At 42.5% G+C, this 26,312-nt stretch overlaps 1 long non-coding RNA gene and 1 other non-coding gene across 2 annotated transcripts in view; both read right to left on the bottom strand.

The window, feature by feature from the left end:
- Positions 1-26,312, bottom strand: part of LOC109286211 (uncharacterized) — a 357,845-nt gene that overhangs the window by 140,104 nt on the left and 191,429 nt on the right. The window lies entirely within an intron of this gene.
- TRNAP-CGG (transfer RNA proline (anticodon CGG)) lies at positions 13,951-14,022 on the bottom strand. Its single transcript has one exon. It is a non-coding gene; the product is annotated as a tRNA-Pro (tRNA).

Below are 26,312 nucleotides of genomic sequence, written 5' to 3'. Positions count from 1 at the left end.
GCATTTACACAGGCTGAGGTATGAAATGCCTGGACGCTGCTGGAGTCTTGAAAAGCACTGCCTTGGGTACATCATTCTTCAGGGGGGGTTTTCTCCTTCCCTATATAGTCTGTGTGTCAGTCATCAGAAAGCAGGGGGGACACTGAGGAGGGTGAAGGAAACTTGGCAGCAGTAGAGAAAACTATGAACAGAGAGAAGGAACGAGGCTGCTTTCCCCTGAAAGGTGTTTAAAATGCAGCTTCAGCTGCTGTTAGACCTTTCCATGATGAGGACAGAGACAGGTCAAAGAGGCAGTCCAGAAACAGTAAAAGAAGAAAAGCAGTGAGGTGGGGGAACAGGATGCGGGATTTTCATGCCATTCACCTTCAAGATGCAGCAGAGATGCACTAGCTGGTGTTTCACACCCACAATATTATTCCAGTGGCTTCACTCTCTTTCCAAACCCAGAAGTCTCATGCTGTTTGACAAGCACAGCATGGACAGCGCTTAGAAATCACTGTGACAAAAAGAGAAATAATTTCCCCCCCTATTAATTCCCCTTTGTTATCTAGTCTCTTACCTCTGTTTCTCATAAGCAGTGGGGAGAGGTAGAGGAATGAAAACCAAATTGCCTGTTTATTGCAGGGTTTGCTTTCTGATCTTCTCTGTCTCACCGGTGGTGCAGTGACAGTGGAGTCCCTTTTTTCCTTCTCGTCACGAGTCACGCCAACGCACCTGCTTTACCAACGGACGGATCCTGACATTTTTATGCAAGCCATGCTCCTACTGAAGTCCCTACCAAAGTCAGCAGAATAGAGCTGTAGTGTGTCCTGTTTTGCAGGTCTCCTTGCTGACAGGCAAAGCCCCTGAACACAGGACCCTGTGTCCAAAGAGGTGTACATTTTGTGCCTGCTGGGCTCAAAACCTGGGTCTTTTTAATGGGGTGTAGGTTGTAGCTGTGCTGGTCTAACGATACAGGCAGACAAGGTTTTGGGGGTGAATCTGATACACCGGTAGGAGGGACAATGGGGCCATATAGAGTAGGTGGTAAAAGGAAGGGTAAGCGGGTTCCTAATCTTTCAGGAAAGGACTTGAGGCCCACAAAGAGGGCTACCAAGGTCACGGAAAGAGGACATGGAGCTCACATCAGACTGACATACTCCTGACACTCGTCTCGACTCAGCCTTCTGAGATCCACCCCGGACGAGCCTGCGTTTCAAGTCCTTTTCACTGGAAACAAGTGATCTTGACAGGCCCTGTCAGACCCTCCTTTCTGACAACATTAGCCTGGAAGTAGCGCCTGCTATTTTGTCAGACCTTCTCCAAGCTGCGCCCTGGTTTTCTTTTAAATGAGAAAATAGACTCGCCGTTTTGTTGCTCCTTCTGGATATTTCTAGCTCTTGATGAAGACAAGACATGGAAGGGGGAGCAGACTCCCACCCCAGCCAGGATGCTACTTACCTCCCTCTCTCAAAGGGTGCATGCCCTCTCTGTTGTCTTAGTTTCCCAAGAACTGAGATACTAAGCTAGCAGAGGGAGATATATTTTACTTGCAAGTAAAACCTGTTTTGGCAATGTAAATCCATGCACAAACACACACACACCCCATTTGCATGGCAGCATGGCACCCCCATTTGCATGGCAGCAGTGCCTAATCAGGACCCCATGTCCAAACATGGGACAAGAACGTGGCCACTGCCTGACAGAGCTTACAGTCTCCATAAACCCCCAAAAGCTTTTAATAAAACAAACAGCAGGGGAAAACCAGTCAGCAGCCTTTTTTCTTTTCAAGAGAAGCACCTGGACAGCTCTCACTTTCGGTAAGAGGGAGAAAACCCTTTTCAGCACAAAACCTTCATGTAAACAGAACAAAAGTGCCCGTTGTGACCCGGTGCAGATCGCGGTGGTAATGAGATGATGACCCAGAACGTCCCAAGATCTTAAACGGACACAGCTTTTGCAAACTTGGGGCTTTTCAAGCTACTGTTCTGACAACGTTAAGTGAAATACCACTGGGAATTTGTTCATTGAAAACCTCGTTCTGGTCCCAAATGCACCAAAGGGAATTAGGAATCAACCTGCTGAAGTCAATACTGCAGCGTAAAAGAGAAAAGAATCAGGCCCAGCATGTCTAATTATAGCCCTTGCTCATGTACCTTATTGCACAAAGAGCTCTATCTCTCTCCCACAGACCCAGCAAGAGGGCCAAACAACTTCTTTATAGCTTGCTACCTCTTTGCAGATTTGAACTGAAACTAGGAAAGGCAGCGGGCATTAGCATAATCCTTCTATAATGTCCTCCACCCTGAGAAATAACAGGTTTCGTCGATATTTTTTTTCATAGCATTTAAAAAAACACAAAACCATGTGATAACAATGTACCTTATTTCAGCTGTAATCCTCAGCCATCTGGTCCCTTTGTGATTTTGTTTCGGCAGACTTGTCGATTTGGGTCTTATCTATTAAATGGGTGTTTGTTATTCTGCTCCAAATGCCCTTCTAATTTCTCTGAGGGCAAATCTGCCCTGGGGCACAACCCAAACACACAGGAAGTGAGGGAGAAATTAGCTGGTAGCAAAACGGATTAACAACATCAGTAAGCTTTTCCGCCGACACCCAATGCAGGCCATTATGTACCCAAGGAGCAGAACAGAAAAGCAGCTGTGATTCAGGGCATGTCTACACATTAGAGTCATGACTGTAGACAAGGTAGGTAGCATACCCAAGCTAGCTTTACTCTCCCTAGCACTGAATCCCCGGAGGGTGAAGTTCAGCTATAGGCTGTGCAAGCCCATCCAAGACCCCAGACAAGTGTTCAGCAGGTTGACTTAGGCTGGCCCAGTTAGACTATGACTGGTACTTGAACAAAATGATCTAGCTAAGGCATCAACATATGCCGTAGTCACAGTCCTGACTGTAGGGTGAACATGCCCTCTGAGCCCTCGTGCTTCTCCTGCTCTCTCTTGAACGTTTAAATGTTTGTTGGGAGAACAGACTGCCTCCCATTACCCCGTTTTCAGCCAGCTACTCTAACCAGAGGAGAGGGGGAGAACTCAGAGATCTCCACATTCACCGAATAACCTCTGCAACCCCTACCACTTGGGAAGTTAATCTTGGGCAAGGGAATAAATGGGAGTTAGATGTGAAGGAGGAGACAATCAGGTCCTGAGTTAAAAACTGGGTGAAAGGAAACTTTACATCTAACTAGTGAGCTACTGTGTAAGTATATATGACAATATACATCTCTTAAAACTACGAAGGGTGCAAGGACTTGCACTATATCATAATGACACGCATTATATAGAAATGTGTATATTATAGACATATATAAAACGCCATCATTCAGTTGGCGGTTTCACCACTCCTAACTTCCACGGTTCTGGGAATATCTTGTGCGCACCGGAGCAATGGGTCGCAGTAGCCTCTTCTCCCTGGACTGTTCCAGTGGCTGGATCCCCAAACAATCAGTCACTCGTACCTGCATAGGCTGTTTCAGCTGCCACTGTGCTTACCAGGCCCTCCCAGGTGCAGCACTCGCCAGCCAAAGGCTCTCTTAGTTGTGCTGTCCCACAAAACACAATGCAATGTAGTTCTCATCCTAGGGGAAAATGTTCCTGTCTGCAGCGTGCAACTTCAGAGCTTCCACACATGAGATACACAGGAGCAGGGTTTGGAAAGAAACAAAGGCTTGTGGTTTTCCAGGAAGGGGAATCAAAGACAAGATATTAGCAAGTTGTTCTTTCACAGCATATGTCTATAAAGCAAATTGACTGTGTGGGGCAAGAACCTGCTTCAGTGCACCGTGCTGCCCCCACTGCGCTACCTCCTGAACCAGAAACGGTGCAGCTGTATTCACGTGGCTGCACCAGGCAAGCCAATTAGTTCTGCCTTTCGGCGGTGCTAATTTATCCCACTGCAGTGTCAGGAGAAGGCAGCACCACTTCCATTGCAGGGGGCAGCACAGGGAAAGCAGCCCCACATGCCCGAGTAGGCAGCTGCACAGCACAGTCAGTCTGCGGCGCAGATGTGTCTGCAGTGATTTCCTAACAAGGCAAAGCTATGTTACTTCAGAAACCGGAGTCTGGGCCTCTTGTTTTTGTTACTTAAAACACTTACCCAACTTGATAGGTTCTGACACTAGTAAGAGTGGAGCACTCCGATTTAATAGGATTGCTGCCATCTTGAGTGACACTAAGAATAGAGAACATCATACAAGTAGTTTCTACATCTTAAGCTAGAAGGCCAGGCCCTATACATATAACAGACACACATGTGTTGTGGGTTTGGCACAAAAGGAACGCAGACCACTCCCTGACAGAGCAGCTGACATTAAGATTTAGACTAGCACTTTCCTATGAGCCTAAACTCCAGTTGGGAAAAGACTGTTTGCCCAATGGGGATTTAGGGTTTGGTTTGGAAGTGCAGCAGACTCCTGCCTGGGTCTAGAATCCAGTTCTTGGAGTTAATTACAGATCCAGATGACAATCACTTGCTCATGTAGATACCTGGCTAGCCCATACCCTTTTCATGCGCAGACTTCCTCCTGCAAAAAGGGAGGCCAAAATAATGCTCTTAGCCACTGATCCTGCCACTGCCTTCAAAGGAGGGACACTACACTTCTACCGAATCCCACTAAAGAAAATGGGGTCCAGCACAAGATGCAAGGTTTCACTCAGGTTTTTCTGTTGGCAAAATCAGAGTCAGGCCTGAAGAGATTTAAATGTTGCTACTAAACTTCTACTCGGAAACTTTGGGGCTTAGGGGAGGAGGGAGAACCATCAAATTGAAATGCCTACAGAAAACTGGGATGATATAGGGTTGGAGCTGATATTTTGTTCCTTCTCCAGCTGGGACAGATTGCAAAAGTGACCTTCAGCTTGTCATGGGAATTTGCTTCTAGCTAAAGAAAGTGCCATATGTAAAATTTACACTTGAATAGGCCAGTGACAACATCAGCAAGAGTGTTAATGACCTACGAAAAATGCCAATACAAGAAGAAGGTGGGGGGATGGGGACTCCCAGCAATTGTAGTGTCATAAGTACCTTCAAATGCTGTAGACCATATTGGGTGGGTGTTTGGCAGCAAAAATAATAACGAAAAAGAGGAGATAATAGCAACTGCAGCTGCACACAGGGTATAGTATTAAATCAAAGAAACATTACAACAAAGCTGCAGATATTAAATAAAAAATCCCGACTGATACAACAGCTGGTGAGATAGACAGAAACAGGAATATATTAAGAGCATGTGCACAGAATAAGGCCAATGGAGAGCGACCGTGGAAGTACAATGATTTGGCCTAAGCAAGGAAGTCTGAAAACCCAGCACATGCTATGATGCAGCAAGGAAAAAAAGAATATGGAAAAGCAAGCAGGGTAGCAGGACAAAAGTATTCATCTGAACAGGAAAAGATGACTAAACCTCTTATCTTTCATCCCCCCCTAAATAACTAGCAAAAGCACCTAGACATTTCAATGAGCATGAGTCCAGGGCCATAACACAAAGACCTTGTCTTCATTTAGCCGATCTTAATGCAAATAAAGTAAATGTTCCAGCCTGTGCTAGTTGGGGAAGCTAAATCTAAGGGACAGGTGCTGAGCGTAGGGTTATTAACAGAGTTAAAAATTTTCCTAGGGAAGATGCCGGACGTATAAATTGTAACCTTTTTTTTTGTTGTTGTTTTGCTTTGTTCACCTTCAGAAAGTCTCAAATTTTAAAATATCACAGAAATTGAAAAATGTCCCACATGTGAGAATTGACTCTGCAAGAGAATAAAAGACAGCAGGGATGACCAGTAGTGATGTACCATATTTATGTTGTGGAGTCATGATTAGTTTAGTTCAGGATTCATAGATTCATAGGTGTTAGGGTCGGAAGGGACCTCAACAGGTCATCGGCTCCGACCACCTGCCCTGGGCAGGGAAGAGTGCTAGGATGAGTACAAAACAACAGCACATCTTTGGTACCAGGCAACAACGCAGATTCAGACTACAGAAGTTAATGCCTAGAATTGTACCTAAATGTCTAATTTCCCTACACTTTCCATTTTGCCTCTGCCATTCGAAAGTGTCATTATAAACACTTCCCCAATTGCTGTAAATTTTCATGAAGAGTTGTGTCCTATTTGCAAATGACCAAGTGCATGCACTCTATCCAGAACATATGTATGTTTAATACCATGTGCTAGGTACCTTTCATTTAAATGAAATGTTTGACTGGTCTTAAAACAAAATTTTGGGAGAGTGCAGATTCTATTTTGCAAAAAAATAACTTTACAAATTTTATTGAATGGGAAAAATTCAGATCTGTAGATTTTCCCCACACAAAAAATTAGCTTCCTCCCAGCTCACCTCCAAGAGAATACATTTGTATTCAGGAACAGATATGGTGTGTGGAAGAGGGACATTTTGTATACAGACATTTTCTCGGACCTAACCTTCATTTTATTACCATGATTCAGCCAAGTGTACAGACATGCATGTGACATTAAGTATGTAAGTAGACTCACTGAAGTCAATGGGTCTACTAATGCACTGGAAATTAGTTATGTGCTCAGATTGTTTGCTGGATCACCGCTTAAATTTAGGTCACCTTAAAAAGAACCATCTATATGCATTCCAAATAGTCATCATTAGCAACTACCAACTCTACCTTGACAGGAATCCTGCAGGAACTGTACTAATTCAATTACAATCAGAATTGACTGTGTACCCTGATATATTATGGAGAAAACAGAACTAAAAGTTCATCATCTCCAGAACATTTGTCTTAACAGCGAAGTGAGACATGCCTGGTTGAGGAGGCTAGATGTTGTAGCCAGGCATAGCTCATTAAATCATGACTATGTTACTTACACGTTTTATTCAAAGGCATAGAGTTCATTTAATGCCTTGAATACTCCATTCAGACGGTTAAGCAAATGAGACTCAACACAAGCTTTGCAACCCTGAACTTCACATCTCATTTGCTTTTCCTTTGTACTTCAAATGGTTCACATCTGTTACTCTCACTGTTACTACCTAAAAGGATAAGAGAGTCCCAGCTGACTGGGACATTTTTGCACGCCTTGGCAAAACATCCCTTTAGGCACCATAATAAGAATATAAAGAAATACTGAAGTTTCTCCTGCAGTAAGCACTGTGAAGTTTATATAGTGACTGAGGTAGGGCTCTTGTGGAAGAACTAGTATGTGACCTAATGATTAAAGACTGTCTCATAAAGCGTATATGTAAGGAGGCTAAATTAAGGTTGCACAAACATTCCCAACTATTGAGTGTTTGACTCTGCAACCATAATGCTCTTTTAATATTGTTTTTAATGTCATTTATGGCCACCTCACTTCCTGCTAAGAAGGATCATGACTGCTCTAGTCAGTTTGTTAAGCACCTCCATCCAGCTCTCAAACCAGGCACCACCAGGTATGGCCTTCCAAAGGATGATCTCTTGGTCTTACCTCACAGCAGATAGGATCTGTCACCAATAGTCACAATTTTGGCTGCTGTCAACTTTCTAGTTCTCGAAGTTTTGGGCTTGGAGATGGCTCACTTCTGGTTTTTGTTCATTCCTTTGGTTTTGCTTTAAAAATATATATATTCAGGATTCTTTTTTCAAAAAAAAAAAAGCCATCGGATTTCTCCTGAGTTACATACACCCTCTAGAGCTGCATTCGAGTGTCACTAACAGGCGTCCTTTCACTTTTCGGTTAAATAAAGTTTGTGCTTGTTCCAAATAAGGAATGGAGATTGCATACAATCCTCATTTAGTCAGTCAATCCACACAGCGCGTGTGCCTTCATTTTTGGAAGTAACTGAAACAAAGAATTGAAGATGCACATTCTGTGATCTGTTGAGTAGTTTCTTTTCCCATACTTCATTGCAGGCATCTAAAGCTCAAATGTTGATGTGCTTCACCCTTCAGCTTCAATATGTATAAGAAAGATGTATGATTGCTGTTTTGTAATACAATGTCAGCTTTCTATCCCAGCAGCCTTCTGGTGATATAAACCTTGTAGCATTATCTTCAGGTAAATTAACTGTAGGCTTGAATTTAAAAATGCCTACTCATGCTCTTATCCTATTATTCTGAGGCAATAATTCCTTTAGACTGCAAACCATTCCTGCCATGTAGTTAGGTGGGTAGACAGATACATGACAGAGCACCTATTTTCTGCAAACCTTTTACCTTATAGTGAGAATAATTTGATACTTGAATATTCATGTTAATTTGCACTGGCTGGCCGGCAGCAATGGAAATAGTACAAAACTATTCTTTGCAAAAGCAACTTCTGCCAGCCTGATCCAATAATTTAATTTCTCCTGGTAACAATATTTACGATAGGTCTCTACTCTCCCCACACCCAGCCTCTACCCCACCCACCTATTTTTAAAATCAGATCTATCATCATCTTCCCAGCAAGAACAACATGCAGAGATCTATGGGGCAGCTTTGAAAAACAAAGAAACAACAAATTAAATTTGTACTGTTTCCAAGCCTATAGGGATAGCAATGTGTTGCCCATTTTTAATCCTACCCATAAGACATGTTAAATTCTATAGGAAGGTGGCAATGCTTGGTACTTTGAAGAATATTAGAGGTATTACCACGTGACCCCAGAAGGGTTCCCAAGAGAGGCAGAGAGGTTAGCAGCTCCAGCCCCTATTACAGCAGATCTAATTGAAGCTGACATTATAAAAGACACCGATCAAGGTTACAGAGTCAGGCTGTTAAATGAGATATAATAGTTGGGTAAAGATGGCTGATGTTTGGTGTGCTAGACTGTAGTCTTTTTTCCCAATAGATGCTCTATGATCCCAACATCGTCTGGGATCAACCTCCTCCTTTTAATGCCAATATTACTACTCGCAGTTACCTTCCTTATCTTCCATCCCTGCTGAAGTCTTATCTCTGGGGAAGCCCCAGAAATATTTTTTGGTCACTTTGTCAAGCTATATTTTTATTCTAGAAAGAACGGTGTACTATCCAGTTCACAGAGCAGGCTGAGAGATTTTTTGAGAGCCTTCACAGTTACTAGTTGGTTAAACTAGTCTTGCTTGAGTCTATTACAAAAAGATAAAACTCCAGATAAATTCCTGAAGTGCTGCCTGTATCATTAGGCAAACTAGCAGTCCCAATAGCTCTTTTATTCCTTTCAAGCAACTAACCTGCATGGTTCACAGAAATATGTTTGCTTGAAAGAAAGCATCCTTTCCTCTGTGTCTAAGAGCAACCTATAATTTGAGGATTGGAAAGGGAATGGATCAATTTTATCTCCTTAACCAATGGGTGCGGAATTTTGGCCACTAGAGAGAATTGATTTTTCTGCCATTTTTCTTTCCTAATTGTGAGATGTCAAGAGGGCAAGGTAAAACATAGAACTATAATCAACAAAGTTGATCTTTTCACCTTTTCTAACTTTTCATAACTCATTATATGAACAGCCCCAAAATATGAACAGAATCCAAAACCAAGGAGACCTGAGAATAGAAAAAGAGCAAATACTGCAAAAGTAGGAGGAAATGATTTTTTCCTCCTCGTAGCTTTAAGACTGAAGTCTTATTCTCTGCTGAAACCTTGGTCTGCTAAATTAGGCAGAGGTTTGGAAAAGAATGTTCTCATTGTTAATCATGAAATGTGCTGTAATCTTCTGTTAGGCAGTTCTAACCTTCTCAATCAGCAGCCCTTTCTTACTTAATTACATGATTTTAAGCACATCTAAGGAGGTGCTGTCAGATTTACATTGGAATTATTTTAAATGTTACCACAGTAGTCATGGTGATGATCTATATAAATGGACAAAATGCCAAAGACCTGAGAAAATGTCACAGTTACTGTACACCCACAGCTGCTCCCTGCTCGGGAGTTCGTTCGGCATTTCTCAATTCTCTTGAAACCAGAGATGATTTTATTTGGTATATTAAAACTAACGAAACAAAACAGCAGGGTTGGTACTATTATAGGTATTCTTCTTACTTAACACGTACACTGTAGCAGTTTACGCCTGCAACATACTCCATAGGCATTAGCTAATTCATCCTCTCACCAACCTCTGAGATATACAAGAATTACTGCCATACTTTTTCCATGGGAAATAATATTTAATTGCAGAGAACGGTGATTACAAAAAATTATTAATGATACTTTATATGTTTTTTCCTAAATTTCACTTTCTTTGCACTTCCTAGCGAGCCATAGCTATTTTACCTGATTCTGCTATCCCTGTGTCTGCTGAGCAGAGCTTACCCCATACACTCCAAGAAACTCATTAGTACTTGCACACTCAAGTAGTAAACAAAAGCCAAATGAGTGTGTTGTTACACATTACAATTCATGTGTGAACACTTGTAAAGAATGTTAGGCAGGATTAATCTTACTACATGCTGTGAGCCAGTGCCATAGCAAGGGGCAGAGGGGTTGAGCGGGGTGACCGCCCCGAGTGCCAAAGCAAAGGGGTGCCAAAAGGCGCTGCCCAGCTAGGGGGGCAGGGCAGAGGGGCACGGGACAGACCTGCAACCTACTCATGTGGGGGAGCACCAGGACAGGGGGAGGGAGACTCCTGCTGCTACATGCACTCCCAAGCAAGCATTGGGGGGGGGGGGATGTGCCCCCCAGATCGGTGCACAGGGCAAGGGTGGGCAGCTGCTGTGGGCTTTGCCCCAGGCATCAAACTTGCTTGCTACAGCATTGCTGTGAGCAGTCATGTGTTAAGGGTGAATACCCTCTCTAATATGCACAGCTCTGACTTGCCACTAGAAGGCTGGCAAGCAGGGGTGTGGCTAGGAGCAGGAATTTTGCCTCATGGCGGTTCAGCTCTCCAGCAGCTCACTACTGACCTGAGTACCTGGCTCTCTCTAGGTCTCTGGCAGTAGAGTTCTGGATGATGGATCATTCACATGCCAAAGGGAAGCTGGAAGCTGTGCATCCTGGGATACTGGAGGACTGCACATTTTAGACTAATGTTACTGCAACATGATCTGCCTGACACCAGCTGGAGATAATTCTTGCCCTAAGAGGCATGACACGGAAATGCTCAGACAGTACTTAGCTTGTCTTTTCTTGCCTCAGTATGTGGACATTCCTGACTTATGAACATTTTGTATATGGGAAAGGTAATGTCTAACAACAGCCTGAGATTCCACGTTAGTGAAGGAGGCGCACATCTATTTAACAGTGAACAATTATGTGGCTTACAGAACACACCAGCTGCTGGTTTGGTGTTTGTCTAACATAGGGGGTTTTGCCGAACACAGGAAGAAAACCCCACCTTTATAACACACGGTCAGGTAGGAATAAGCAAGTATAGAATGGGGACCCTGACTTATTGTGCCTAATTTAGATAGGTGTTAAATTCCAACATGTGTCTTCACCGCTAGTAGAAGTTGTCAGCTCCATTCTCACTAGCTCTGGATCTACTGAAGTGGGATAGATGATATAGCACCCTACCTGAGGCTATCCTAGAATTGGGTTTTCACTGGTCATCCAGTATCAACAAAGTCTGCATTTCACTTACATCATGCATGCAGTTTTCTTGTGAATGGAAATCTTGTCTTTACTGGGAGCAGCACCTAACAACTCCGATCGCAACAGGGCCTTATTATGGTAGCCTCTATACAGTGCTGTTTCTTCTTCTAATGATGCAATTTGTGTGTGCCCATACAGCACAGTTTATTAATATGTAATTCAGGTGAAGCTCCGTTCCTTATGGAGTAAACGTGGTGCACATTTACTATTATATGCATGGCAAGCACACAGCATTACTGGAATAGTTTTCTGTCAAGGCTGTAAGTTTTACGCTCTGCAGTACATTTGAGATTTGGATTTGGTCATCTTTCCACAGGTCACACGAATACTTTCTTATGCTGTTTCAAATAGTTTCTTTATTATTTTTTCTCCTCTTCTTTTGTGACTTCCATAATTGGAGAATGCCCCAAGGAAATATGAAACTGGAAGCAATCATTTCTTGTATTCAAGAGGTAGCTAACTCTTTTGTACCTCTGGAATAAAATAAGAGGATATGAATCAGGAACAGAACAAGGAATTAGGAAAGGTCGAGTCAACTAGAAAAAAGGGATCCTATAAATGAGCATAGGAACCATTATTCAAGGTAAACCGTTTGCAGATAATGGCTACTCCATTTGCTTTTATCACAATACAGATATTCCAGAATAGAAACTAAGTACCTGAGCTCAAGCTAGTCAGTTCATAGTACAAAATGATGAATGTAATATATGACATCCACATAATGGATCTTATGGGAAAAGAGATTGAAATCCTATTTCCTGGTTATGGCATGGTTCCCTTCACTTGTTGGTCCTGATGTCTCTTTCCTTCATCCTGCTGATTGCTGATAAGTATGTGCTTATTTCCACCATCTTGTCAGTCACAAAGGCCATCACGGCAAGTTAATAATGTACTGTTCTGCTGGATCAATATCTTTACAGATCCTCCTGTTCCAGATAGAGAAAAGTTATTAGAAAGATTAGATGGCTTGAGCTAAATTCATTCATTTTGTAACTCCAGTTGTTCCTGGGAACTTACACAAGGGACAAATTTCTCTCTCATGCATAGGCAGTATGAAAAATGGCCCAAGAATATGATAACAGCCAAAATAAGACAAGACCTTGACTTCCTCTTTTGGAACAAAGATTTACAATTTGATAGAAATAGTCCTCCAACAATAATGTTCACCTGAAGCAAGTTCCATGCAGAAAAATCAAAGTATTCTCATTAGAATAATCTTTCTCATTTTACATATGTAGGGTTGGTGACCATCTTCTTGCATTCTTCTCCCTGCATTCCAGCATGGCTGTTAGGATCATCTGAGGGGCCCCAAATGAAAGCCCTGACCTTATCCAAGAGGAAAGTGGCACTAGTGAATTTCTTCAGTGCTGAAGTTGGTCTCCCAAGTAGTGAATTTCTTGAGTGCTGCAGTTGGACTCGCAAGACTGATGGTTGCCAATGATGACAGTTTATTACATTGATTAATGTATTAAGACTGATGGTTGCCAATGATGACAGTTCTTTACATTGATTGATCCTTCAGGGGACCTCTGTTCCTTTCAACTCTTTGGGTGGGGCAGGTGGAAAAGTGTCATAAAGTGAGACCACAAGGGATATTCCCTTGAAGACAGTAGACTTTAGTAACAGGAGGGGGTGTCAGGAGATCAGAGTTCTGTTCCAGGCTTGGCCAGGGAAATGCTCCACCAATGCGTACAAGCCACTTCACCTTTCTGTAACTCGATTTTCCTTATGGCCTTGGGTCTTGTCTTTTTCACTCTTTTGGCCAGGGATCATCTTATATGCCCATCTGTCTAACAATGGGGTCAAGTCTTATTTGGGGCCTACAGGCACCTCTGCTCCAGAAAAAGTGAATACAAAACCAACTCCTACTCCTGCAGAGACTTCCCCTTGTAATAGTAGTGGGACAGTCAACACCAAAAATAAAAGACATAGGGAATTGAGGAGTAGTAGTCGTAGTATTTTTTAAGCAATGAATATGAAGCCTAAAGTGCTTAACATCTCTTTCAGGCTTGGTGTAAGACCTTGGGGAACTTGGACAAGAGGAATCAAAACAGCTTTGAATATTCAGAAAATGTCAACTGCTTCCTTTTTTTGTTCAAAGAGATCATTTTGGAACATTGCCCTTATTTCAGCAAAAGCACTCTTCTTCCCTTTATACAAATATAGCCCCAATAGATGTCAGAGACATTAGGGCTGGAAGGGACCTCAGAAGATGAGTCCAGCCCCCTGCCCCAGGGGCAGGAAGTCAGCTAGGGTCAAAGGATCCCAGCAAGATAGGCTTCCAAATGTTTCCTAAAGGAGTCCAAAGTAAGTGCTTGCACTACCTCTGGAGGCAGTCTATTCCAAGCCTTGGGGGCTCAGACAGTAAAGAAGCTTTTCATTGTGTCCAGCCTGAAACAGTCTTACAAGAGTTTGTGGCAAATGAAGAGACACCGTATCTACTAGTCTCCAAAGGGCTCATCCGGGATTTGAACCCGGGACCTCTCGCACCCGAAGCGAGAATCATACCCCTAGACCAATGAGCCACATACCTGGCTAGTTAGAAACCAATTGGAGAATTTGTGAAGAAATAGGTTAATGAAATGCATGCCAACAAGGCCATATCCAATGGTAATAGGCATCCTGATTAATTTAAAATAAATCCTGTTAATTTCACTCAAAAAAAAAAAAAAGACATGATGCACTTACAACCATAATATTTAGTGTATAAATACTATATACCCACTAAACACAAGTACTACTAGAAGATAATATACAGTAAGTTGATCTATATGCTTACTACAGTGATGCATGCCAAAGAACAAACTTAATAGACTTTTAAAGGGGGCATGTAAGCCAGTACAGTAGATTTAAATTGATACAGCTATCTTATGGAAAGAATGCTTAGCTTAAATTAGTGACACATGTATGAGAAACCCTACATGGTCAGAGGTTTAGGTTAGGAACGATGAACTAGTTCTAACAACCAGACGATTCCCCGCATGCTACAGTAAATCTTTGGCATAATATTTTGGGATGCAGCCACAGACTGCATTCTCAGCTCAGTACATATGGGACGGTAGCTGCTCATCGCCCATTAATGTCAACTGGCATGGCTGTCAGCTTGCTATCCTGGAAATGTTCTCTTCTGCAGGTGATCAGAACATTCAGCAAAAATAGAAAACTGGGCTGGGAAAAAGACTTTCCATCAAGATGCTATTTTCTTAGATCAGCCTCGTAAGTGTAGTAAATTCTCTTCTTTTATGTTGTATGATGGAATGAAGTCTAGAAAGGCAAGAACTTTGTAGTCCGCATAAGAAAGTATAATAAGGAAAAAAGTGAAATAACATTAACATACATTAAATACAGGCTCAGGTACCACATTTTTTTACCAAGAGTTCGCCAAATACCCAACAGTGCTCTCTAGTGTTCCCAAGGCTTAGGCTAGGTACAGACATTCAAAAAGCCTGAGGCACAACTGATCTAAGTTATGCTGTTTTCTGTAAACGGTGTAGTTTAGATCAGTAGTGAACAGAATACACTTTCACCCTTTGGTGGGGAAGGACAAATCTTAGACTAGATTCTGCCATTTTTAAATCAGTCTATGTGTGCCGAACTTCTGTTCTGTTATAGGTGTAGACCGGTTTCTGATCACTTATACCAGTAAACGTGTAATATCTGTACCTGGCACAAGTGATCTATCTCCCCAACGTTATCTTCTAATGATTACAGGTGATTTGACATGATTTAACTAATAAATGAGCAGAGAGAGGTAGTTAAGTCACATTAATCTGAAGTCAGGAAGAAGGCATGGTAGAGAACTAATTCAGAGCTTGAGCTCACACAAGCTTATGCATCTCTGGTTTAGTCCAGTCAGCTGTCCAGTCAGTTAATTAAGGCAGGCTAAACAGGATTATCTCCAGAGGTTTTTCTCCGTCCTGTCTAAATATGCCATGGTCTTTTTAAAGAAGTCATTGTTGCATATTTCCTGACTCCGAACCTTTCAGCATTCTTGGACCTATAACCACCACCAATATTTCTACTTGGTAAGTGTTTGCCCACTCTTAAATTTCATTGCACTGTGCATTTTTGTGAACTAGGACAGACACCCCTCAATTATGAAATACTGCCGTCACAGTAAAGACCTTAATAAATCTCACTGAAATAGGGTCTCAAAACCTGCCTAGAAGTGTCACAGATCCTTTGAATGCTGATACCGCCATTTCGATTTCTGATTTAAGAGATGCATTTGTAAAATGACCTGCAACAGAATTTCCTGCTGTATATAATTTTGAGGAAGCTCCACTGAAATATTCCAAATATGTTTAGAAATAAAAAAGGTGGTCTACAATAAAAATGGTCTACAATTAGAAGGGAAAGCTCTCATGTCCTCCTTTGGTTGTCCAATGTAACCTAGATAGATATTTCTTTTAATGTGGTCCTTTTCATTTTTCAGGATATCAGAAATATCAGCTTTCTGTCTTTGCCAGCTTTGCCACTAGAGGATTTCTTGGAATACCAGCACCTCATGTACATATTTTTCTCCTTTCAAATGACAGAGTAAGGAATTTTTAATATTTCACTGAAGAATCTTTTAAGTTTTTAAATTACTGAAAGCTCTTCTCTCAATTGTTTAATATGACTACATCTGTCCTCCAGAAAACACAAGACCCGATATTTCTAAAGTAATGTTATACATTAAAGAAGTCCAAACCTGTTATATATCAAGCCAAACACTTTAACAAGAAGGCAAAAGAAGAAGCAAATTCAATTCTTTCTTTATAACTACCACTTATTTAAGATAGCAGTTTCCCCTCTGTATCCTTCAATTTTATGTTATTAGTCAAATTACTGTTTTCTTGATAATCTTACCCATTATAGGTCAAAATGCATCCCTTTTGGATGATCTGGCAACACTAACATTGAGAAGACATAAAGGTAGCAATCTGGGAGAGTCTTTTGACTTCAACTAAACAGAAAGACAGACCCTTAACATTGAAAGCAGCCAAGTTCTCAAACTCCTCAGTGCAGAGCTGATAACTGACTATTCCTAAAAGCTTTAAAATAAAAATATATAAGGCAAGACTAGAGAGAAAGCTAGTAAGCTTGAATTAATTGGATCTGTTTCCAATATGCAGTTAAAGAATAGGCACAACGCACAAGGCTTTGCAGATTAAAAAAACCCTAGTGACAAAAAGATGTAAAGAAGTTCTCAGACATGTGATTAACAGAAGAATCTAATGATTGGGGGAGAAATCTCCAATAAGTAAACTGCAAATGTAAAGGGAACATGGCTGTAGTTTAACTTAACATGAAATTTAAAACCAAAACCAAAAAAATATAATACCTACAATCAATCTAATGACTCCCAATGAAACCGACGTGCTAATCAAATTTTGTGTAAGCAAGAAGCACAAGAAAAGTTAGCCGGCTATGGTGAAAGGGAGGGAGAGGAACACTCTGCTAAACTGTCTCCAAGTCATCCACACTCAATACGCCATAATATGTTAACAACGTGAGATGAATATTCTATTAAATTATTTTATTTAAGGACTGGAAGCAGGGTCCCTTCTAAGATACCTATTATTTGCCTACCTGCATGGAAAGGCAGGCTATTTACTACCAATACGCTGTACCTGCATAAAGCCGAGTGCATTTTCAGCCTGTAGTGATATATTTTAATAGAAAAGGTTGAAAACACTCTTGTGAAAAGTTTATGGTCAATCCAATGCTACAAAATCAATAGAAATGTCTCCGTTGAATTGGAGGGGCATTGGATTAAGCCCTTAGTTGATGAACAAGTTGATCAAAAACCAGATTCACTAGAAAGAAGCTGTAATGCCATCTCAGAACACATGAGTACCATGGAAACATGGAAACTTCACTGTAGCTCTACAACATCTGCTGGGTAATGTTAGGGCACAGCATAGCTACTGTAATTAGCTAACACAATCAACAACCACCAGGGTTTCCTAACAGGAAGAATAAGGACTAACTTCTATTGTGTACAACTGCATTGCTCATTAAGGCCTGACTGCGGACAGATCTGTGGCTCAAGAATGGGACTCTTAAGTTATCTCAAGACCCGTCAATGAGCTGTGGTAGAGATCATTGACGGGTCTTGAGAATAGAATAGAGAATAGAGGGATTGCTGATGACTTTTTTTTTTTTAACAGGCCCAGTGCCTCTGTACTTTGCAGTGATCCTCATCTCCAGTGCCCCTTGCTCATGCCCTCCCAAGAATATGAATGGGGAAGTGACTGTATGCCCTCTCTATGCACGTATCATCCTGTGATGTTGCAGACATCTCCAGGATGCCCTTTTCACTCTCTCTAATGTCTTCCAGTGTTCAAATCTCTTCCAGTTCTTTCAAATTCTTTTGGCTCAGTCCCATGCTTCTGCTACCCTTTGATGATCTTACAGCCACCTTCAATTCTTGGCACTTCTACTTATGCTGTATCATTTTCCACCTCTCTTCATAGTGCACAAAAACAAATGAAGATCGCATCAGATTAGGTGTAAAGAGAGAACAAAGGGGGCTCACTTGAGAAAATGTGGTGGAAGTTCTCTACATTTAGATGACGGGGAAGTTTTTATTTACTTTGAATTTTACTTGCAGTTAACATATTGTCGTTCCAGATTGAGCTCTTTTGACTGAAAATGGGAAAATGCATTCACTCTATTGGAGAAACACCATTTCTGAACACTCCCAAACTTTGTATAGGCGTAACGTTTAGCTCCTCATCTCTACATTTTGGTTCAGGCCCCTCTTCATCCCTGGTCTATTCAGATTCAGTCATTTTTGAGCGTTCGTCTAAGTAACATATTAAGCAACATGAATAGCATCTGTCACGCGTTTGTTCTTTTTCTTATGCTCTCCCTTGGGAAAGGAATGTGTTTGCCATGTAATGTTTGGTTTTGGTAGCATTTGTTTTTCTGTGTGTATGACACGACATGTTTATTTTAGAGACGGCAAGCCAAGAACAAGCAGAAAGAGGTTCATGATGTATTTAGTTCGGGGAGCAGTCTCAGTGTGGTCCTGGGGTAGCCATCTCCTGCCAAGAGAGTAAAGCTTATCCATGCAGGAAGTTATGCCAAAGGAGGCATAATTAGTCCTCATCCTGCATCCTCACATAATCTTAATTATAATGGGCCCAGGCCATGCAGTAACTTAAAGACAAGGAACAAGACCCTAAACTTGATGCTATCAAAACTACTCTAGAGAGTGGACGCAGGTTTGATGAGCTCATAGTAGCCAATGTTGCTACAAATTAACAAGATATTTAAAATATTTAAGTGTATTTAAGTGTCCATTACAAAACACCCTGCACTTCAGCCACAAAGAGAGAGTGCAATCAAGGGACTAGGAATAGACACGTGTACACGTGCACCACCATACTGAAATTTATCCTTCAGTGTTTGTATTGGAACAGCATATTTTTCACTCAATGGTTGTAATCTTGTTGTTTTAAAGACTGTAAATAACCTCCCAGTTAATTCAAGAATTGCTGAATAGGAAAGTGCCCGCTTAGCCATGAATAATGGGAGCAATTTGCAAGCACCATCATTCATTTCCCATGGTGGAAACAGCAGATCCTTTGTCAGACTATAAAAATCTTGCCCAAAACTACCACCTCAGCATCTCTGCGCTGAGAATGCCAATTTAAGAGCGCTGAAGTGTCACTCATCGTCATATTTTAGCAAAATAGTTTCAAGCATGTTTTATGTAGATTCCTAGTCTCTGGGGCAAACGCCATTGCTTTATTGTTTGCTCGTCACCTCGCTTAATGGAACCCTAGTCTCTCCTTGGGATTTCTTGGAGCAATTGCAATATAAATACTAACGCACGGCATAATGGTGGCAGATGTCCATGGACCTGATTAAATTTGAACCTGAATGTGATTTGTCCATCTTCAGAAAACACGTGATTTGTTTTCTGCACTGCTTATACAAGAGAGGGGTTTCTTCCATGAATGTTCAGGCCCAAGCCCATTGCTTGCTAATACGTTGCCACCCAAATACTTGTGCTCACATAGCTACCCACCCATTGGCAAGGCGCATAAGCACATTTCTCTTAGGCATTCAGAAGTATGACACACGAGACATCTCCTGTATACGTACAGCTTGTGTTCAGGTACACACAACAGTATTTCAAGGCAACAAAAATGGAGTATATAGTTTTCAGCAAACCCCGAGTAAATCTCACGTTCTGTAGCTTATGGGTTTCTTTCTTTTTTGGTGGCACAGATCTTTAGAAATGACTCCCATGTTTGTAGCTGAATAAAACGCTTAGGTTTAGGGGGTGAGACTTATTTTTAGAGCTTCTCTTTCTGCTGATCTCCTCTTACCTCTATCATGGAGGCAAATCAGACCTTCCTTTTACAGTGTGTGAGTATATGTTTGCATCTTTCATTAAAAATGAAAAGCCAGAGGATATTATTAAAATTACAGAGAGTAGTACAACAACAAGTGAAATTCCAATCAATCTTCATAATTGCCCTGCTATTTAGACGTTTGTAAATAAATGTGACGATCCTTCTTTCATGGTCTATCGATTGATAATAGCCAAAGCAGTAGTGATTTGGTTTGTAAACATCCCTTGAAGAACTGAGAGAACTGCAGAAATAATAAGCATTGCAGGCAAAGCAAAGCAGGTCATTCTTTTCTTTAAGGATGATCAAAAGCTCCAGCCAAGGTATTTAAATGATGACACACGAAAAGTTGATGCACTGAAGCCTTCCACAGAAGCAAACTTCTTCAGCGATTTCATGTGCAAACTTTATACTATCTGGAGCTAATCACCAAAAAAACCCAAAGGACAGCACGAGCTATTGGACTTAGAGGTGATGAAAACTGGCAGGCTATTCAGTGAAAGGTGCTAACAGCTTTGAAGCCATTCAGCCTATGTTGAATTTCATTACCAGCTGTAAAAATATGAGAGGTATCATTTTAAAAGCTGTATTAAAAGATCTGCACTTGCTGGAGAGTCTCAAATAATCCATGTTTGCTAATAAAGAGGATTCAGACCATATGGTAACAAAAACTACCAAGGTCTTTCAGAACTCGCATTGGCATGAAACAGAAACTCAAAACAAAGAGCCTCTTTGCTGCCAAAAGTGATGTAAGAGGGGCCACACTGCCAGCACGGACATAATCCTACTTCTGGGGAAGGAGGCTGTTGCTCACCTGTCTCTCAAGCAAGCCACGATATCCCTTTCTTCCTCAGGGGATGGCTTCTTATGAGAAACCTTCTCCTCCGGCATAAAAGAATTGCTAAAAGGCAAAATCAAATCCAAGCTCTCAAAACAACAAGCTGGCTGGCCCAACAATTTTTTACCCTCTTGGCTTGCACAGACCCACGCTCCTGAATGCACAAGTTCCCCAGCACTGCATGCTGACCACTGAGAAGACAACAGCGAGCAGGCAGTCATCTTATATAATCCTACTGTCACATAGATTCATAGACAATGAGGGTTGGAAGGGACATCAGGAGGTCACATCTAGTCCAACCCCCTGTACAAAGCAGGACCAGCCCCAATTAGATCATCCCAGCCAAAGCTTTGTTGAGCTGTGCCTTAAAAACCTCCAAGGATGGAGCTTCCACCACCTCTCTAGGTAACCCAGTGCAGTGCTTCACCACCCTCCTGTGAGAAAGCTTTTCCTAATATCCAACCTCAACTTCCCTTGCTGTAACTTGGGACCATGTTTTTTTTCCTCTTCCAGCAGCTCTCTCAAACCTCTTCTTGAGGAAGATTTCAAAGGCATTCCAACCTGGCAGCAAAGAGAACGGCAGTGTAACAGGGTGGTTAGGCCCTTTAAGAGGAAGCAGGCAGCCCTGTTGAAGAAGCCCGGCTGTGGGGATTTAGGTAATGAGGATATATCACATTAGAACCTTAAAAATCCCAGAGAAGAGAGCAGAAGAAAGCAACCTGGGTGAAGGGAAGATTTTAGAGAGGAAGTGAACCAAAAACCAGATAGGTCTCCTATAAGGAAGGGGCCAGGCTACTACACTGGGCCAGAGCCAAAGGCCCCTCCTACTGCATAGAGAAGGGCTAAAGGCTTTTGTGTGCTGGTTTATTTGTTTGACGCATCAACTGGATTTTTGTATTTAAAGGACTTTTTGTATTTAAAGAGCTCCTTTAGAGAGCCAAGCCATCCTGCAAGGCAGCAGGCTCACCAACCTTCCTGTAGGCAGTGATGGCACTGTTTCCCTTAGGCTGAATTCCTCTTCAATATAAGGAAAAGCAATATGGTCCAATGGTTAGGATATTTGGTAGGCATCAGGCACCCAGGATTTAACTGTTGGGTCAACTACTGACTTCTGGCATGAACTTCCCCAAGTCCTTTATTCTACCTTGTGACTCTGTTCCTAACCTACCAAATGAGGATAACACCTCCCATGGGTAATGCCCCATCACTACTGGTTGGTTGCTCGGACGCTGTGCCAATGAGGGCTGTATTAACACCAAGGTAGGTAGTATCTCAGCCTGAGATGTGACTGAGAGTTTTAGTAATATGGCGTATTATTACATAACCGCCCCTCACACAAAATGTGGGCATCAACAATCCTCTAAATATTAAAACATCAGCAAGACAAAGCAAGGCTTGGCCACTCAGCAAAACAAACTAAACAAAATGACCCCCCAAAAAAGAGAAATAACCAAAGCAAATAGATGACACTTCAGCTGTTTGGAAAAGCAAGGAGCAGACAGAGAGCTGAAGAGAAAACAGAAGCAACAAACTCATTTCAGGGGCAGCTGCATCTTCCGTGTAAATGACAGATGAAACGGTGAGAAATACTTCTCACTACACCCAAACGGTGAGAACTGTAACAAATGAAAGATTTTCTGTTGACAGACTCGCTTCCAGGCCAGGTGCTGACAGCAGCAATCCTGCTGAAATGTCACATCATTTGAGAAGTCTGTGGTTTCTGTCCCATCTTTTAAGGGTGGGTTAAAGCCCAGTCCAGCAGAACACTTAAGCATGCTTAATTTTAAGCCTGGGAGTAGTCCAATACGTATTTAGCAAAACACTTGAGGTTTAAAAATGGGCTGAACTCCCACCGACTTCAAAGCAGTAAACGAGATGGAAAGGCCCTGATGAAAGTGATAACATAATATTTACTGCTTCATAAACAGCACATTTCACCCATGATCTCCGTAAGGTAAAAAGTCGGGGCGTGTGTAGATGAAACGGGGCCCTAAATTGAAGCAGTGGGTTTTTTAAAACACCGCCTTAATTCAGGACCCTTTAAACTCCTGTGTTGTGCACACACCTGAACTTACCTGCCTCTGGCAACAGGGAGGGGAGGGCGAGCTGCCAGTGGGCAGAGCGGCCCCTGGGCTGCAGCAGAAGGGAGCTGGTGCTTCCCTCCGCAGCAGTGGTGGCCCCCCGCCCCAGGCAGCACCTGCCTGCAGGTACCAGGCTTGGGCGGTCCCAGGGGGCACTGCAGCCTCAGAAGGAAGCACCAGGCCCTGCACAGCTCAGGCAGGCAGGCAGGCTCCAGGGGGTTGGAAAAAAAGATCAGTCTCAATGCTTTTCCTGGGTGGAGCCTGCCTTCCCAGGCTGCTGCCAGGCTGCCTGCATGGGCTTCCTGCAGAGCCGTGAAGGTGCACGGAGCCTGGTGCTTCGCTCCGTGGCTGTAAAGAGCAGCAAACTAAAATTCCTCAGAGGAGTTTTAGTTTGCTGCGCCCCTAGTCATTTAAGGCACATTATGCCACCAAATTTGCTACAGTGACTGGAATTACTGTGCCAACATGTGCAGACACCATCACCATTAAAGCAGTGCAAAAGCATTTAACCCACTTTAAAGTGTCATGCACACATGCTCCTCATTTCATCTATACATGGCCTTGATTGCTATGATTAACTTACAGAACCCAAACCTGATACAGCCACTACTTGATTTGAAACACAAACTTCAGCCCTGGTTTGACAAAAGAAGTCTCTTGCCTTTCAGAAACAAGGGTTCATTTTAGGATGAATTACCTCCATTCCCATAGGTTCAAGAGAAGGGCTTTCAGTTTTGTGTGGAAACCATATGAAACCTCAATAGTTTTGCAAATCTGCCTCCAAACCACACAACATTCAACAGTTTCAACTGTGTTTTGGTTTGACTCGCATGAACTGAAACTCCAAATAACTTTGCAAAGCAGCTCTCTGATTAAAAAAATCCCTTTATCAGAATCACCACTGAGCCATGTTTAACTATACACATGTAATTAAGTCTTGCTGATGTTACTGGCATTCACCTTATTAGCTGAGCAATTTCTAAATTGGCAGCTTCAGGTCCTGACTGAACATACTTAAGCATATGCTCAAGTCCCAATCGAACTGTGTCATTCTATCCCAGTCCTATAGGCCTCAGCACTATAGGCCCTGATCACCAAGAGTGGCCCATAATCCGTTTTTATCATTGTCAGCTGCGTTTCTACGCAGTACTATTTGACATGATGAAATGCAGTTTCTGTGAATCACATAGTCCCCTAGCTCTTACCTGCTACTGAGATTTTCTTTCCTTTGAGCAAAGAAGTCCTTTAACAGAAATAACACATTTCTGTCAGGAACAATGATGAATCTGGTTCACAGCTTTCTACTGGGAAAATGTCTCATTTCCAGATGTAATTTGAATTTCTGAAAGTAAGGTAAGCAGCACACGCTGCAGTTTGGCTAATGCAGTGCAAGCTGGGGAGAGTGCACTTGCAAGTGCATCGGTGGTGCACAGCTGATCTTCCTCAACCCAAGTTAGAGCAGCCTGAGTGCTGCTGTCATTTAAAGCAGCTGCAAATAGCCCTGAGGCCAAGCCCGGCGGGGGGGGGGGGGGGGGGGGGGGGGGGGGGGGTAGTATAAGACATGGACACCCTGGCCACACTCCTTTCTCCAGCACTTTACCACTGATTTGCCAGTAGCAAGCGGAGCTCCGGTGCTGGCTCAGTTACCAGGGAGGATGGCTTATAGTCTGATACTTCAATGCACAGCATACACAGCCCAAGCCATAGAGGTGATTATTAGGGCTGTGCAAAGCTTTGGTTCCTGATTCGATTCGGCAGAGATCTGGCCCAGTTTGGTGGCTGAATCTCCAAATCCAAATCCAAATCAAATCAAAGGACCCCTTAATCTCTCCGAATCGAATCGGAACCCTCCGAATCGATTCCAAAAGATTCAGAAAGATTTGGAGATTCAGACATAGACACAGCTTTAAATATTTTTTCTATATACCTCAAGGTACCAAGCGGCTCGTGAATGCTGCAATGCTGGGGCGGATGGAGTGTCCCAGAGGAACATGGAGGGCTCCCAAGCGCACTTGGCAGCAGACCCGGAAGTGGACCAGAAGCACTTCCAGTCCACTTCTGGGTCCACTGAGGAGTGTGCTGGGTCTGGGAGGGCACCGAGGATCCCATTGTGGCTGATCACCAAGGCAGGGAAGCGCAGGGGGCCCCCCAGCATACTCCCCGGCAGACCCATAAGTGGACCAGAAGTACTTCTGGTCCACTTCTGGGTTCACTGCCGAGCACATGGAGGGCGCCCCTCACTCCTGTGGGACGCTTCATGTGCCCCAGCATCGCAGAGATCACGAGCCATGCTGGTACCTCGAGGTATGTAGAAAAAACATTTGAAGCTGTGTCTATGTCTGAATCACTGATTCTCCGAATCAGCATCGAATCTTCAGATTCGGATTCGGCTGAATCGAATCAAGGACAGTGATCCAAATCAATTAATTGAATCACTGTCCCTGGTTCGGGCCGAATTCAAATCTGAATCGAATAGGGCTCGCTTTGCACACCCATAATAATTATTGCCCAAAGACTTTTTTTGCAGTTCCAACGTCTGTTGAGTTTCTCATGTCGACACTTCTCCATTTACTTAAGCATCGCCTCATCTCTCTTTATATTTGCGCAGTGTTAGCTCTTCGATTTGCATTGCACAGCATATACTATGGTGTTTTAATGAAATAGGTAACATTTCACTTGGCAAAGAAATATCCAAGGGGAGGAGAATTGCTATGAGCTATATAGACCCAAAACAACATAAATAATGCCATATATCTGCTCATACTAACATGGGGATTGTTTTGTACCAGCACTTATGCCACCCACACAACCACTTTACAACTTTTACTCTCATTCATGAGAAATAGGTTCCTCTAACAGCTTCCCCTTGAATCACTGTTATGTGCTCTTCTGATCTGATATTTCTTTACACTTCTAAGCAATTTCTTGTCAGCTGGCCTGTTTGTTCTTTTCCTAGACATAGTTTTCTCCCAATAGGGCAGCCTCTGCGAGCTGTCAATGCTTTCCCCGAGTCCACTACTGCACCTCACTTCTGTTTCACTATATTTGCACCTCACCTGCTTTTTCTTTATCTAACATCTCCTGTCTGATACGCTAGTTTGCATTGCTGTCCGTTGCAGTTTCCACTGAAGGAATGCAGCCCATGCACGTAATTTGTTGGCATGTAAAACAGTTCACTGTATATCTGACCATTCCTTATGCCAAGAAAAAACTGGGATTTTCATTTTGGCAGCTTTGCAAAAATAATATGGCAGGAATGAGATAGGGGGAGGAGAAGGAGAGAACAACAGGTCAGAAACATATATATGTTTTCAAGGGACCTAAAATGCAGCAATAATTTTAATGGTCACATGAAAAACTATGCAGTTTAGATTTGCTCATCGGTCTCCTTCTGTGGGTATAGAACATGTTGGCAGAAGGAAAACCCTCTGCCTTTTTATTAATCTGTTTTGCAAAGCAAATACATCCAGGAAGCAGTCTTTTAGGAAAAGATTAGAGACAGTCCTGAGGCTCTTCAAAGAATCAAGGAAGACTATATGTTGATA

This window comes from Alligator mississippiensis, chromosome 12 (genome assembly GCF_030867095.1).
Source record: "Alligator mississippiensis isolate rAllMis1 chromosome 12, rAllMis1, whole genome shotgun sequence".
In the NCBI taxonomy this organism is placed as follows: domain Eukaryota; kingdom Metazoa; phylum Chordata; order Crocodylia; family Alligatoridae; genus Alligator; species Alligator mississippiensis.
Note: the sequence above shows the minus strand (reverse complement) of the source record. Positions and strands in the feature narration are given on the sequence as shown.